Below are 12,935 nucleotides of genomic sequence, written 5' to 3'. Positions count from 1 at the left end.
TGTTGGTTGATTCCACTCTGTAGGAACTTAGGTTTTAGACAATGTGCCCAAGCCTGTAGGGTTCTAAGATATGATACCCACCCTTCCATTGTCTTTGCTGTATCACGGTTTTTGTTTGGTATGTGGCGTAGACGGAGAAGTTTTCTATAATATCTGTGTTCATCTATTAATTGTACTGTATAGTGTGATAACTATCAAGTTTAATCCAATTTTAGGCTCAAGTTTTACTGTATATGTAATTTGTTTTAATATCCTGTGCTTTTATGTACCTATTTTATCTGCACTTTTATGGTCTGTTTTGACCGAAATAAAGTTAACGACAACGATTTCCCTGGATGACAGTTGATCTCAGGTCCAAATACCACAGCTAAACACACAAGTGTCTGATAAAAATACCAACATTCCTTACCGAGACATTAAGGGATAACAAATAGATATTCGATGAGACGAAATCTGCTAGCGCTTAAGAAATCATAAGGAGTCTTATTCATTCCTTTCCAGAACACTATAGTAGAAAACACTTCCAATAAATGAATTTGTTTTATTAAATTTCACTGACAACCATGAGAGCGCTGCAGTAGAATATCTCAATAGTAGTGGTTCACAAAGGCACAATTCTAAAGCTTTAATGTCATTCTTTTGTAAACCGAAGCATGCAGAGATTGTTTATGAGATAGAACACACCTCAATTTAGATTACAATGTGAAGTTTAGCCCCCACTGCTTGGATGGTTTAAACATGTTCACCACCTTTGCCTTTGCCTTTTTGTGCACTCTGACAAAATGTTTTGGTTATATCAGAGATATTTATTGAACCAAAACCTCTATGGATCTGGATACAATAAAAGTGGCTGTAAACATTTTTACTTTGTGGTAAAGATGTTCAATACTGTGTTGTTTCTTTCAGACAGTCTCAGAAATTCAAAAACGAAAATCAAGGGAGCTTTGTCATAAGTCTTCATAGGTGGCAGTGGTTTTTGCCATGTCTTGTTAAAAAATATATATGAGTAAATTGAGTTGCAATCACAGTGTATGGTGTTCTGTTCTGTGTGACACATGTGACTAATAGAACCATTAAAAAAACAAATTAAATCAATCTTTCACAATTTTTGTCCTTTCTGTAGCACTAGCCATTGCTTTCATTTTGAAGTTAGTGAATAACTACGAATTTGCAAATATTTATTTATCTGTAAAGTCATGTGGTACAAGACTATTGTTCACAAAATTATCATCTCTTATATGTATTGCCTTATCATTTGTGTTATTTGGCACTGAGTAACAGCCAGCAGAATGGCACAATGCTTTAGAAGGCTGCGGCTGAGGAGGATCTGCAAGTCAGAGGTTCAAATCCGGGCAAGGCTGACTCAACCTTTGGTCCTTTCGAGATTGGTAAATAAAGTACCACTGAATTGGGTAATATAACACAGGCCTAAGAAAATGCAGAACTGTGTTATGAACTGCTACATAATAAATAAAATATGATTGCTTCGTTTCATCCACTTCAGGCGAACTATCCCGGTCTGATGCCCATCTTCTTGCCCAGAGAAGTTCTGATCACCAATGTGAGGTACATTCATGCCACAAAATATCACAAGATTGGGATACCCTGTACAAATCTTCCCTTGAGGAAATTTATTTGGGGCTTTATATACTACCAACATCAGTGTGACAAAAAAATGCTTTACAGTCGATAGAATCATGAATGCATTGCACATGACTTAAGAGTATATAAAGGATGACAAATGAGACAGCTGTAAAGGTCGCCAGGCAGAACACTTCTCCCAGGTTATAGTTGCAATGAACAGATCTGTTCATCGCTTTTTGTGAAGTGCTTGGGTGTTGGACGAATTTGAGGGTTGTGGCGAAGGAGGGAAGGAAGAAGGTGTTTCGGCTGTTTAAAAAAGGAGAGCATTCTTAGAAAACACTAACATGCAACTCATGTGGTGTCTTGAAAACATCCTGATTTTTTTCGCTGCCCGTGTCCACATTCTGTGCAGAGCCTGCACAGGCTTCATAGCGCTGCGGCATAATCCGTCTGTCGGCCTTCCGCATCGCTGTCCACTTATCCGAGCGCCGTTACGTAATACTAATACAATACTGTCCTATATACGCGCTGCGGCTCGCTCGGTCCTGTGGCACGACCCGGACCACCAATACACGAAGATCTCAGTAACTAAGCCTCGTAGCTCCTGGACCAATCTGTAAGCCAAAGCCAACGTGGGGAAAAACGGACTACTACAAACGCAGCAAAAGAAACAATAACTTAAAAAATAACCAAATATAGTTTTTCACCCATTAACATCTCCCAAATATACATGAGAATCCTACCGGTGCCCGTTAGACTCTTTTACATCGTATATATATATATATTTTTTTTTTGTAATTTCAAATGAAAACGGCTTGTAACAAACAAAAACAAGCATTGGCCGGGTCGCAAAAAATTAATTAAAAAAAAAACCACGCGACGAAAAAGGTGCTGTGCACGTCGCGCGCGTGCTTGTGCGTGCGATAGTAAGCTGGTCGCCGGGAAAGTAGCACTTTCCCAAGCAGCCTACTAAATGTCTCGGCCAGATCAGCGCATGGCTGGATCAGGCCAAAACCTAAAAACCATTAGGAGAGAGTGTGTCCCGCCAGCAACAGCAGGCAGGACAACGCTATTTGAGAAAATAGTGCTCGGAGGCTGTAATTGCTACCGAGCAACAACACACGTAACGGGGGTATCGCCATGGAAGGTTACAAAATGAGACAAGGCAGTTTTGACCAATGAACAGCCACAGTTTAGCATGCGCAGCCCAGGCTCGACCTAAATACCATTGTAAGGTGCATTTCAGTTACTGGATCTGGGTACCTCGGATTCTTGGAAAACCCACAAACCCTATATATCTCTGCAACCAGAAGGCTCTAGTAAATGTAACCGCATATTGCTTTTGTAAATCGTCCATCGTGACAAGAAGTTATAAATAAAAATATCACAAATGGGCATTTTTATCTACTAATTTTCATTTTGTTTTTTATTTCAACAGTTAGTTTCTTTGGGGGAACCTTGAGGGATCTACACAAATTACCCTTTGCAGAATTAAGAATCTAGCAACCAAAGGGTTAATCGTCTTTTAGCCGCTCTAGCAATATGTTTGAAAGCTGCCAGTGCAGATTTGGGCTTTATATACGGTTCCGTTCAACTTTACTGTCGCTCACGTTCTGCCTGCAAAACATAGCAGCTTCTCCTGCTTCCAAGTGCACACTGTAAACAACAACAGCTATTGAGAAGGACAGTGTGGGGGTTCGGTTAGCAACATGGAATTACTGAGTCAGTGTAATTTGCTATTGTAAAAGAAATAGGAACAGAACCAAAGTGCAGCTAACATATGGTAATCCTGGGGGGCGGGCTGAAGCCCACTAACTGTAAACAACATGTCTCGAAGACACAGCACATGCGCTGTCTAGCCGAGACCTAAAAATACAGAGATAGAGAGGCTTTTGTTCAGCAATCTTAATCCACGGATCTGTTAGAATGTCAAGCGCATTTAACATATGCCAGAGACAGCATACAGCATGGGACAATTAATCAACACACTTAAACCTTTACCTCTGTTGTGCTACGAGAGTAGTTTTCCTACCCAAATAGACATCTGCAAAAAAAGAAGTGCACTTCAGTGCCACGGATGAGCGGAGTCCATATTTTTCCGATTACATTTCTTTCAATTCTTATTGTTTAATAATTTTTTAGTGACCCTTTTGTCTCTGGGAGACAGTCATGTGAAGCAATAATACCTTCTTTGACCCAAAAAGAGCGATATGGTACTTTGATATCCATTAAAACTACAAAGGGGCTTCTATACCTAGGCTAAGTACCCTTGTCTGCTAAGAAATCACCCATTCTGTTTCAGAAAAGTTATACATAAGTTGTTTTAAAAAAAAGTTTTTATTGCAAGCATACGGCCATCATATTTAGGCAGCAGCATGTTTTCTATCTTGTTTTCTTTTTTTCTTATTTTTATTTCTGTGGCATACATTTGCAGTAAAAATAAAATAAATGAAACCATCGCATCAGATTACCACATATTGGCTTTGCCAGTGCTTGTTATGTGTATGTTGGCTTTCTTCTTGTCATTTCTTGGCAATTACTCGAGGTTCTTCAATAGTTGTTATATGTTTTGCTGCTTCTGTTGCCTTCTTTCTCCACTACATGGCTTTCGGCATGCTTTCCATTTGGACAAATACTGTGTGATGTTGAGGACAGAAACGGAGCTGTTTTTTTTTCAAATTGAGGGCTTTATAATCTGAGAAGGTGCTGCTTTTGTGTAAATTAGCTGAAGGGCGGGTAGTAATTTCCTTGTTTTCATAACGCACTGGTGTGTTCTAAATTGTGTCTGCAGTGTGATCCTCGAGCTGTACGACAAAGTACAAGAACGGCAAGTTGCTCATTTACTCTTCTGCATTATTTGCCGATTTTGGTCTCATAACATTGTATGTGGCCATTTCTTCACAATCATCTGTCTAGACATTACATACTCCGTCTGATTGAAGTTCTTTAATGATGCACTCAGCATACAATTGTATGATGTGTGTGTGTGTTTCAGTCTTTCGCATGTGTCAATGTCCTTGGAAATGTATTTAATTCGTTGTAACGGTTTCTACTGCTGGTCATCACCAGTACGGTGCAGTTTGAGGGAACCCACAAACAGCAAGTGTGGAATCACCTGGAGATGCATTTAATCTCTCTGGGACGGCAGACAACCATGCTCATTTTCACTGAAGAGGTCTGTTATTTGCCATTATTTCATCATCATTTCATTAAAGAGCATTAACTGTGGGGACTAGAGGTCCCTAGGTAACCCTGGTGCAGAGTCTTGCTTAAACCCAAACAGTAGACAGCATGTGCCACTGCACTGCCTTGGCAGCTAGCTGAACGCTGGCAGCCAAGAGCTCTGTGACACCTGTAAGTGGCAGGTTCGAACCCCAGCACGTTTAACCCAGACTTTCAACCCTACCAAGCCAATAAAATAAGTAGAGCTTCAACGTAGTCAGAATGATTGTATATAAAATCCTTGTATGCAGTGCCCTTTCGTGATGGCTCTCAATATAAAAAAATCGCTGTTATTACATGTTCATTTGAATAAAGTTATGCAGCCCTTTGACGATTTTGTATTGATTGTTCAAAGTACTCACTGTTCAAATATGTTACTTCCAGATCGGAGTTTCTTTTCCCTAGAAACCCAGTACTATCTTGTATACGTTGTGCACCTGAATTAATCACTGAAGCTGGTTGGTTGGGAACAATCCTTTTATTTTATATGTATATATATTCCTTGTTTTCATTAGATCTGAGGGTCATCAACACAGCACCCTCCTCTATTTCTTGTCTGTCTTGGCTACCAGATTTCTGGTATTGATTCACACTATTTTTCTATCAAAGTTACAATTTTTGTACCTGAATACTTTGTTATTCTTTATATTCACTCTCATGGGACACCATTTTTAGATCGAGCATTCGATACCTCTTGTATATACTTTAGTATATATACGTTAGAATATACTTTAGTATATATACGTCAGTATATACTTTAGTATATACTTATATGTGTATGTACTTTGTGGACTCTGGAGATCAGTCCTAGGACTTGTCTGCTTCCGCTTAGGGACTTTTTTCTGTTCAACTGCCTCTATTTAACGGTCTTGATAGAAAACGACCAGCAGAGGTCAGTAAAATTCCAGAATTGCTTTCTGCTGATAGACTTTCTTTTTTTTTTTTTTCTGGCAGCTGCCTCTATTTACCTTACTTGATAGAAAACGATCAGCAGAGGTCAGTAAAATACCAGAATCACTTTAGCATTCTCTAGATTCCAGTCCATAGAAATGGTCTTCCACGGCCTCCTGTAGGCAATAATATTTTTTCCAACCTTGTATTTTCAGTTAAAAGACCACCGAAGGCCCAGCTTTTATATTAAAAATAGAGCTTTGGACTATAGCATTTCCCAGTGAAAAGCAACATTTCTCTCCATGTGTTCCCATACCTGGCGTGTCACGCAGTTTGGTGCTTACTTCCCCTCCATGTAAAGAACAGTAGATATTTCAGCACACAAAGGACACAAATGACGACATGTCAGTCATGGGGAGGGACTAACAAGCCTAAAACCAATAGGAAGGCAGCATTTAGGACCTAAGCCAATATGGGTGGAGCTTCCACACTATACTGAATACTGCATGCCTCGCAAAGCGAGCACCGCATGCGCTGCAACGCTAGGCTCGACCTAAAAAGGAAGGTAGAGCATGTCCTGAGAGTGACCAAAGAGCTTACTGAAGGATGCAGAAATCAGACCCAAGGTAAAGACCACGGTACCAGAACCATCAGAGCTATTAAGCAGAGCAAGCACCCATCCAGTACTGCCAAAAAAAAAAAAAAACACATCTAAAAACACGACTGCATGGACCTGTGCATGATGCCTGCAGAAATTCGAAAAAATCTGGTCGGAAATGGAGACAAAAGCATGGAATGTAAGAAAGGTAGGCGCCGCCATGCTTGTGACGTCATGAGCACACGGCAACCTTAGCTCGTGATGGCGTGGTTCCGTCACCAGCATGGAAGGGGTTAAATGGAAATGGAGGATGAGGAAATAAATGCAAGACCTTTAAAAATACTTGCACAAACTTTACAAAATGTGTAGGATAAATGGTAGAATTACTTATGGTTCTAGAAAGGCGATGGATACAGCAGTGGTGAGATGATTTTATTATTTCAGTTAAAGTAACTTCAATAAAAATGCTAACAAATGCAAATTAAATAAGCATTAGCAAAGCCCATAGGTCTTTCCTACGTGACGTTCTCTATGTTTAGCCAAATTGTACAGCAGCTGTAGGATAAAAAAAAAGCACAGGAAAAAAAACACTGACAGCACTGGCTGCATCAAGAGGTTTTGTTTTTTGTATTGCTGGCTGGAGGGAGGAGGAGTAGGGTGGGTATCAATATGGCGGGGGAGAGGCATCACAGACAACAGATGATGTGGGGCGGGGGAAATTACATGGCCAGTGGTGTCGCCTTTGTAGTACTTTTTAGGTTTCACCTGAAATCTCTTGTATTTAATATATCTTAAGAAGGGGGCTCTTATCAGTTCCTGTTGCCAAATTAACTGTGTTAATTTGCTTTTGTATGGAGCTTTTTTTTTTGGTAACTTACCTTTGCTGCACACATTTACGATACTTCTACTAAACCTGTTCACACGGTTTAAGCTCCATTCACTGTCAAGATAAGATCTCTTCCCATGGAAAAAGGCAGACAGCTTCTAACAGTAAGTTGGGACGCTTGCTTTTTGTTACTTAGTTATGTAAAGCAGATGCTATAGCCTTAGAACGTTTGTGGCATTTCCTACTCATGCCTCACTTTGTAGGCATTATTGGATTGTTTTTTTTTTCAACTTAATCTATTTGGTCATTATGATTAAATTCTAAATGGTGTAATAAATATTGCACATTTAAAATAACGTTAATATGCAAGAGCTATGCTACATTTTACTACTAAACAGGCAGCTGCAAGTGCAGTTACCTTGCAGACAACTGGGTCAGGATTTGAATGGTGCAGCTGGTGCAGTAGCACCGGGCCCAAATGTTATCAGAACTCCTCCAAACATATAATTTCCAATTTAAAACATTTATAAAGCGCAGCGTGCACCATATGGTTTCTTGGCGCTAGTGGAGAGTTCGACAACTGAGACAAAATAAAACCTGGCGTAGAAAAGAGGGGAAATTACACGGAAAAGGCCTGTTTGAAGAGAAACGTTTTTATTGCTAGTTTTGACTGCTAAACAGGCAGTCACCTTGCAGTTAAAAGCACTTGATTTGAATGGTGCAGCAGGTGCAGTGGCACTAGGGCCAAAAGCTCTAGGGTCCCCACTGAACCCAGATTATTGCTAAAATTTAAAACTAAACAGGCAGTCAAAAGTGCAGTTACCTTGCAGACAACAGGGTCATGATTTCAATGGTGCAGCAGGTGCTGTGACACCAGGTCCAAAAGCTATAGGCACCCCATTAAACACTAAACATTACTATATTTTACTACTAATCAGGTAGTAACAAGTGCAGTTATCTTGCAGGCAACAGGATCATTATTTGAATGGTGCAGCAGGTGCAGTGGCACCAGGCTCAAAATTTGTCAGAACTCCTCTAAGCACCTAATATTGCTATATTTTACAACTAAACAGGCAGTCATAAGTGCAGTTATCAAGCAAGCACTAGAATCATGATTTCAACAGTGCAGGATCCTCAAGCCTGTTGTTTGCTGGCCATTCCTGCTGCTGATTTGTATTGACCTGCTGCCCCTCTGACTTCCGTCGTGTGTGAGAGAAACCTCGCCGGACCCGCTACGCGGGTCCCGCAGCGCCGCACTTGGAGCCTGTGCCATTCCTGGGAGAGGAGCTGTCATCTTGGGCGTGAGGAGCTGCCGGCAGGGCTGCGAGCTTGGAAGCAGGGACTCGCCTTACCAGGAGTCCCTGCGAGCCCTATTCGCAACACCTGGGCTGCTCTCCCTGCTGGCCCCGCCCACCCCGCCCATAAACTCTCCCCATCATCATAAAAGGAGATATACGTGCCGCTGCGCGGGAGCGCGCGGGAGGGCGCCGGGAGAAGCCCGGGACAAGGGCGGGACCGTCTGTGGCCGTCCGGGGCCGCAGGAGGCCGGGCCGGGCTACCCCCTTAACTCCTGCTGGACCGTATTTGTTACAGTAAGTGTCATTGTGGTTGAGCTCGATATTGACTATGGCAACGTCCACATTGTTAAGTCCTGTTTCTAGTCAGATGATATCTAACCCGGTCGAGGATGCTCCATTAGCAATTGGCCCTCTAGACAAATTTTTCTTTAGTCGTTCAGTAGCAATTGACAAGGAGTTGTCTCTGGCTGAGAAGCGCGCGGAGCGCAGATTGTCTATAGAGTTACTCAAGAATTCTGCAGACAAACTTCCTAATCTGACGTACCCCACCCTGGTGACCCCCTTGTCATCATTGAATCTTCCTATTGCAGTTGAGCATTTTGAGGGCCAAGTCCAAACAAGAAATAAGGATGTTGCAACAGATTTAAATATCTCTTGTGGGAGTGACATTCAAACTACTATGCTCCCTGACTCCGGTGCACAGGCAACATTGGCCCAATCTAAGCTGGGGTCTAAAAGGAAAAGATCAGCCCCAGCAAGGAGATGCAAAATGGCGGCGAAACCACCGCAGAAACACAGGAAGCTACATAAAATTATGAACACTGGAGAGGTTGTTATTAAAGAAACAGAGAGTTTAGAAAATGTTGTGCATACCGATCCTGTCCTCTTAGATAGCCAGGATATCGAAGTCATCTCTGGTACTGCCTCCACTGTACATAACAATGAAAATGTGTTCTCATTTGTAAATGTGCTCCCTGAGTTAGAAAAACTATTAAGATCCTTGCTTAACCCTATAGAGGATAGAATTACTAAGCTTTCTGAAAGGATTAATCATTTTGAACAGTCTACACTAGACAATTTCTATTCTACAAAATCGCTGATTAAAGCGAATGTTGGGGTGGATGCAAGGATAAATCCCCAGGTTTCTAATAACCCTGTTAATCAGGATAAGGGAAGAAGGCCCCAAAATAACTCTCCTTTACCCCCAAAGCAAGGTAAATCTTTGGCTGCAGTAGTAACAAAACCCTCAGAAAAATCGGACAAATCTAAAGTCGGCTCTGTTCCGACTCAGCCGACTATAATGCACCATATACAGTCCTCAACACAGCAGGTACTAAATTCCCCAATTACTATGAGTGTGGACAAAGCACTGCCAACTGCAGAAGCAACCGCTAGCATGCAAGTTGCCCCAAACACTCAGGTGGGAGGGAGTAGGGCTAATGCCCGCCCTGTGGTGGATAAGAATTTAGTACCAATTCAACAAAATAATAATCAAGAGGCGTTGAGACTCTCCTCCCAATTAGTCCCCCAATTTTCTATATCTATCCCGCCTCCCTTAGTAAAGCCTACTTACAGGAAACCCCCGATTAATCTCACTCCTGATTCCTTCCCCTATGTTGTAGTCCTTATAAATGTACCACCATTAGCGCCAGGACAGAGAGAAACTTTCCAGACACTTAAGAATAAGACCATGCACTGGTTAAAGGATAATCGCCCTCTCCCTGGTGATATAGACGGGCTAATTATAGGGGTAAGGAGAATAGATTGGATGGGATACACAGCAAAAACTTTGGGTGGAGACTGTATAGTGGTCAATTTTCAAGACCCCAGGGTGGCGGGATGGATAACTAGGCAGGGATGGGGAATAAATAAGGGAGGTATTGGAATTGTAGACCTTACCTTTTTTTACCCCCGATCCAGTAGCGTAACAACTAGCCTGCTTAGTGAACCCCTAATACCCCCAACTGTACCTTGGGCAGCCTATTGCCCATTACCTCCATTACCTCCTTTAGTTGGTTACAATTATAACAAATACACAAACCACAACTCTTGTGTAGGATGGCAGGACCCCAGACGGGGATATTGACAAACCTGTACAGTTGGGGAGCGGGAGAGTCATAATGTGCCAATAATGGCTGGGGATGGTAAAGTTGATATTACAAGTGTAAATGAAATGTCTGATAACATGGCGATAGGGAATTTGGTGGAAGAAAGTGTCTATAGTTTAGAAGTTTCAAACCCAAATGTAAATGTACTACCGACAAAGAATGATAACATGATTGTAGATCGCATGGATGTAGGGGAAGGGCCGATCAATTCTATTGGAAGTTTAATGCCACTCCAGGTATCCATTAATACCAACAACTTTGATGGTTCTGTGGCTAGTATTGGTACCCTTTTATCCTGGAATATTGCAGGGCTGGGCAGTAAGATGGACTCCCAATCTTGGGTGAATTTTATAAATGGATATGATATCTGCTGTTTCCAAGAAACCTGGGCTTGCGATTCTCCTTTTTGTTTTGGTTATTTAAACTACTGTATACCAGCCCAAAAAGGTGGAAGAGGGCGGCCAAAGGGAGGCCTTACTGTATGGGTCAAACAAGATTTGCATATTAATATTAAAATGTTGGATCTGGGTAGTTGTGATTTACAATTACTAAGAATCTCTACAGGAAAGGGCCCCCCAATAGATTTGTATAATGTCTATGTGAGAGGTAATAATGAAATTAATACACCCACCATAGAGCTGTTATCTGCTGCCATAGAGGCTACGTCACAAGAAAGTATGTTGATAATAGCAGGCGATCTCAACAGGACTTTTGAGCCGCTGGATTGTACAAACGATCCACTAGGGAGTGAAGAGGATAACCTTTGGGGAGTACCCTCTCTATGTTTAAAACCTGTTAAGAGATGGACAAAAGAGATTTTAATATTAAATGGTATTTGTTTGGAACATGGCTTAAGAGCACTCAATGGGAGGACACAAGGGGACAAGGGTGGTGGGTATACTTATGATAATGGTATTCACAGGAGCAGAATCGACTATATATTGTGTAGTCTCCAGCTGTGGGAAGGAGTTGTTGATATGATTATTAGGCCTATGGTCGAAAGTGATCACAACCCCCTCTGTGTGACTCACAGGTGGTGGAATGCAGGGGCAGGAAATTCTTTCGTAACCAATGATGATATCCCGGTCATGAGTAATGATGAACGGAGGCTAAAATGGCCAAAAGTAGTGGCAAATGAGGTTACTATGATCTTCATCAATAATGTGGTCGATAGTGCAATTTCTGCAATTGAAGCAACGGCCCCAGTGGTACCGGGAGATAGTGGTATCACGGAAATCCATAACGAGTTGTTCTCCCTCCTAAGACCGTGCTTCTTCACCAAAAACAAGAAAGCGAAGAAAGCCAAAGAGGTGGGAAGGTGGTTTGATAGTCAGTGTAGACTGGCACGACTTGAACTGGGACAAGCCATAAGGAGTAGGGACCGTGAAGTAGTAACAGAGCAAAGGAAACTGTACAAGAGGGCCATCCATTTAGCGAAAAAGAAATGGGATGAAGATCATTGGGCAGAATTGAAAGAGGCCTCAGGCAATAAAGACTCTAAAAGGTTCTGGGAAATTATTAAGTGGGGTAGAGGAGCTGGTCCCGGAAAGCCTGATAACAACGTGGCAGAAGATGCTTGGGTCGATTACTTTAGACCACAGTATGCTAATGTTAATCACCCAACGGGGGCGAGCAGTATAATACCGGCTTACGCAACTGACAATCTGTTCTCTCTTAGAGAGGCGGAAATTGCCATCGAGACTGTGAAGTGTGGGAGGGCCCCAGGCCCAGATGGGATTCCTTCTGACATTTTTAAATATGATGTGACAAGATGGGCGAGGTACACTTTCCTCGTAGCAAATGCCTTGGCAAAGGGGGAAGTGGTCCCAGACCTTTGGAAATGTGCAACTATTATCCCTATCCACAAGAAGGGCGACCGTTCGCTGCCTGCAAACTATAGGCCTATAAGCTTAATATCTACAATGCAGAAAGTTGTGGGGAGGATGATAACAAACCAGCTTATGGACTGGGTTGATAACAACAACGGCCTTTCCCCATACCAAGCTGGATTTAGGCGAGCAACCAGTACCATCGACCAGGTCTTTCGGTTTACCATACTGCGGTGGAAGACTGTGGTACTGGGAAGGGGCTGCCTGTATGTCGCGTTTGTCGACCTACGGGCGGCATTCGACCTAGTCCCCCGATCCAAGCTATGGTCGGTTCTGCAAAAGATGGGGATTCCTGCAGATCTGCTTACATTAATCATGCGACTGCACGAGTCCAACTTTGCAAGAGTCCAGTGGGGTGGAAGTGGGGAAACAACTATGGACTTCCCAGTGGAAAGGGGCGTCCGGCAGGGCTGCTCCATGGCCCCCCTATTGTTCTCGTTATTTATCAACGGGATTGTTGAGAGAATGTTGGAGGCGAGCGTTGATGCCCCATCGTTAGCGGACACCAGGGTTCCTATC

General features: G+C 42.4%; 1 protein-coding gene across 4 annotated transcripts in view; it reads right to left on the bottom strand.

The window, feature by feature from the left end:
* HECTD4 (HECT domain E3 ubiquitin protein ligase 4) overlaps window positions 1-12,935 on the bottom strand; it is a 2,216,728-nt gene that overhangs the window by 2,051,072 nt on the left and 152,721 nt on the right. The window lies entirely within an intron of this gene.

This window comes from Lissotriton helveticus, chromosome 11 (genome assembly GCF_964261635.1).
Source record: "Lissotriton helveticus chromosome 11, aLisHel1.1, whole genome shotgun sequence".
In the NCBI taxonomy this organism is placed as follows: Eukaryota; Metazoa; Chordata; class Amphibia; order Caudata; family Salamandridae; genus Lissotriton; species Lissotriton helveticus.
The sequence above is the reverse complement of the archived record's forward strand: the minus strand, read 5'-3'. Positions and strand labels throughout refer to the sequence as shown.